Raw genomic sequence first — 4,327 nt, 5'->3', positions numbered from 1 at the left:
AGTTCTGTATTTAATTCACTATTAGACTCAATTGGCTTCTCTCCACATGTAAATGAACCCACTCTGCTGTTTTTAATCACTACCCTCGATCTTGTTCTGACATATGGCAGAGATATCAAACATTTAATAAGATTCCCCCAAACCCTCCACTGTGTGAGCAGTTTTACTTACATTCGAATTGGTAATAATGGACCACAAAGAATCCCACAATCTGTGTATATCTAAATCTGTGACCAAGTATAAGAATATAATTCCGCAGTTATTTACTCCACTGCCATCGCAACTCTACTCCCACACGGTTGATGATCTTGCTGCGCACGACACTCAACACTGTTGCTCCTCTGAATCAGAAGAGGCTGAAGTTTTTGTGAATATTTCACCCAAAGCACCTCAGACATTATATGATCATGTATGTACGACATTATATTTCCTCCAGTTCTACTCTAAGGACGCTTGGAGGTATATGTTTGACCAGGACTTGTCCTTTGTCTCGAACAGAAAGCAAGTCTCTTGGACATTCTTCTTCTACCCACACAATCTAAAGGCTGCTGCACACTAGAAGATAATCTTCCCGATTTTGGACCCGATTTGCTCCTTGTTGTAAGGAGCAAACCCTCCCCGTGGGCGGGGGGGGGGGGGGGTTCAGCCTAAGGATCAGTCTGTGCCGATTACCTGCCCAAATAATCCTGAAGTGTGAGGTTTACTAAATAATCTTAATGCTACCTATTGAGCCTCCCCGAACTGGAACTGTAACATGTTTGATAATTTCGATAATCGTCTCTGACGTGAAACCAACAATAGAAATAGAAATGAGAGCGAGCTGACCGGGAAGTGTCGCCAACCGGATGTTGATTACTTGTACAGCTGCGATTAAAAACAAACATACATTTCGGCTGCAAAATGTATTAAGCCAATTCCACCTTCTCAGCCACAACTACATCCAGAGTTAATTTCAATTTTTACTTTTTCGCTTTTTTCAGTTGTCCTCCATGTTTGTTTTTCTTTGTTCAGAAGCTGACGGTAATGCGTCCAAAGTTGTGAACCAACCGCCATCAAAAAACAAGTTTCTGTGACATTCCAAGGTTCTGGAATCAAACGGCAAATGTGTGTTCTTACGCTCTCACCGAATCCTCCAGTTCGTGTGCTCTGACGATTATAAGATTAAAAATCGGTTAAATCAGTCATTATGCAGCAGGACTCTAACGCAGCTCAATTACTGCAGGTCACTTTTACAGTTTCACAAATAAAGCTGCATTATCACAGGACCAGCAAACATCAGAAACATCCTCCCTCAAAGGGATGCTGAAAAACGAGTCCATGCCCTTGTTACTTCTAGACTAGACTGCTGTAATTCCTTTTTATCAGGATGTCTGTGTAAAGCCTCCGGTTGATCCAAAATTCCGCAGCACGGGTGCTGACAGCAACGTGCAGAGGAGGATCATACTGTTCCCACACTAGCTTCTCTGCACTGGCTCCCTTTTTTGAAAAGCCAGAGTCAAATTCAAAATCCTTCTCCTTATGTACAAAGCCCTTAATGACCAGAGCTCATAGCATCGTAATATCCCAATAAAGCACTTCGCTCTTTAAATACAGGCTTACGTGTGGTTCCTAGAGTCTCTGAGAGTCGAATGGGAGCAGTGGTGGATCTAGGATTTTTCTAAACCAGGGGTCATAAAGGGGCCACATTAACACAGAGGGGCCAGTTTTAAGTCCAGCATTAATGCACAGTTCCTGATTCACATTTATGCCATTTATTTTTTTACTGTTAGCTCTTTAGCTTCGACCAAACATCATTGAATATATTTTTTAAAAGTTGTTCCTTTTTTCAAGCACATGAAAAAGCTTAGAAAATGAAGTTTTTTTTATTGTCAGGAAGTGAAAAAGGCACTTCAGGGGCCAATCAGATTTCACAAGCACTCTCTCTGAGGTGCTGCCACAACAATTTCCTGAACTGTTAAAATGCATTTATTGAAAAGCTTCTTGGAAAACAAGTCTATTAATCACCGGAATATGGTCTAGTCTTATATATTTGAATGTTTCCTCTGTGAAAAAACATGTTTTTGTGAGAAATAACACATCAAAGCGTCATAATATGGTTTAAAGCAACATGAAACCATGGCAGGGGCGCGCTTGTTTTCCGTATCCCCGTGGCTCTACCTGCTGGGCCCGGTTTACACTCGGTACAGAGCTGGCGTCACTGCCAGCAGGCTCCTGAGTTGGCCGCGCTAAACCCTTCTGTGGCAAGCAGCCACGGCAAAACCAAAGTCTGAAGACAAACACCTGGGTAAAACAAAAAGGATAATAGCTTCACTATTCTCTTCATCACCAGCCATGGAACAATTACAGTTAGTCCCTTTTTACATTTTTTTTACATTTTTTGTAAATAGATATCATTCAAATGAATCATCAATGGAAATTCAGTTGAAAGCTAGACTTGCTGAAGGGTCTGATATTTGTGTCTACGTCACCTGCAGGGAGTAATAAGTGCTTCATAGATAGTAATTGACTTGATATATACAAACCCACAGTGTTCTGAATGCCGGAGTTCAGAGGTTGAAAACTCCATTCAGCGCAACTGTTGCTGCCCTAATGTGATAATTGCACATAATGTGTTGTGTCAGGAAGTAAATGGAATTCTTTTCTCTCTTTTTTTTTTACATTCTCCATTTCACAAGGTTTTTTAAATCGCCGAGCGCTTTAATTTCCGAAGCTAAATTTGGCAAATGCGCTGACATCATTGCAAATAGATGTTGACATACTACACACATTTCTAAGACATCCTGACACAAGTACAAGTTCTGGATGCCACACATGGTGTTCGGCGTTAAAGAGGCGCCAAGCTTCCAACAGGTTGATATTTGCACACAAATCTTTTGGACGGGAATTTACAAAAGTAATTGCAACAGGAGGAGGCTGGCTCTGGTAGGCACAGGCTCCGGTGTTTGCTGTGGACTTTTACAGTATACGCAGCTCAGTGCTAAACCCTGGGTAGCGCAAACAATGACAGGCTCGAGGCTCAAACAAGCGCTTTCATCAAGGCAGGGTGCAGGGAGGAGTGTAATGTGATGTAGCACGTCTATCCGGGGTACGTCTCTTTTAAAGGGACCGGTTTCCTAAAGTGCACTACTCAATGTTTTACAAGGATGACTCCTCGCTGCCTGATTTAAACTCTGCGTCTCCCTGACACCCAAATAAAAGTGCTCGCTCTCTGGAGTTCCCTGAGATGTCGGGAGTCAAGGTGATATTTTTGCATTTCTTTTCATTAAATCTTTACTTTTTGCGGCTGCCATTTTTCTACAGGTGTGATTACACAGCGTGTCACGGGGGCGCGTTTAGACGAGCCGCGCAAACACACCCCGAGATGAAATAAGCGATTTGTGACACAAAAGCCGCTTTCAAACACGGCGGTTGTGTAAAAAAGGAGCGGGTGATGAGGCCCCACAACCCAGCGCCTCGCTCGCTGCCTTCTGAAAGGCATCAATGGATTCATGAGTTGCAGAATGTTTATACTCGGGCCTGAATGATGGGAGAGATTAAAATATTTCACTGCAAATAACAGACACCTTTAATAACCACAGGAGCACAATGGAAACACAGAAGGTACTGAGTGCATAAATGATTTGGCAAATAGCAAATTGATTTTCCAGCGGAAACTTAAATACAAAAAGGGCTGGCTCCCAGCCACCTCCCTAAATATCGTTCTGAGGCACTTTCTTCTGCGCCCTCCTCCGAGCCAGCATTTTACATTTGTTATTTCTCTGTTTAGCCTCATTTGGATCAGCTCATTCATCATGCCCGTTTTGTTGGAAATCTTCGGAGGGACAAGGTCAGAATATGTGGACTTGATGCCATTTTGAAATAAGCCAATTTGCCAGGCTTGGAATATTTAAAATGCCACAAGGAATAAACTTCCCATCAATCAGCAGTTAAAGATGGTGGTGTTTGTTTTCGGAGAGTGAAAACACAGCAGCTACACAGTAAACCGAGGTGGATGTTACCTTCTGAGGTGCAGTGGTGCTGACTGTTGCCGAGATGAGTTACTTGATAGACGAGCATTTCAGAGGGCTGTGTTCACACTGCTTTATTGCTGGTTTCACTTTTCTAGGAGAATAAGACACTGCCATAAAAGCATGCTTTACACTGCCTTTCCCCCTCTTGTGTGTCAAAGACTAGAGAGACAATTTTCCTGAAGTAACAATCAGAAGATCACTCTCACAGCCTGCACAGTGTCCAAGCTCTCCTCTACCTATCGCAAATCAAGCGGTTCAAAATTGTGCTTGACTGTACAATAACCAAGCTGCAAACTACAAAGGGGCTCTGCTCCCGT

The sequence above is a fragment of the Hippoglossus hippoglossus genome, chromosome 11, assembly GCF_009819705.1.
Source record: "Hippoglossus hippoglossus isolate fHipHip1 chromosome 11, fHipHip1.pri, whole genome shotgun sequence".
Classification (NCBI taxonomy): Eukaryota; Metazoa; Chordata; class Actinopteri; order Pleuronectiformes; family Pleuronectidae; genus Hippoglossus; species Hippoglossus hippoglossus.
Note: the sequence above shows the minus strand (reverse complement) of the source record.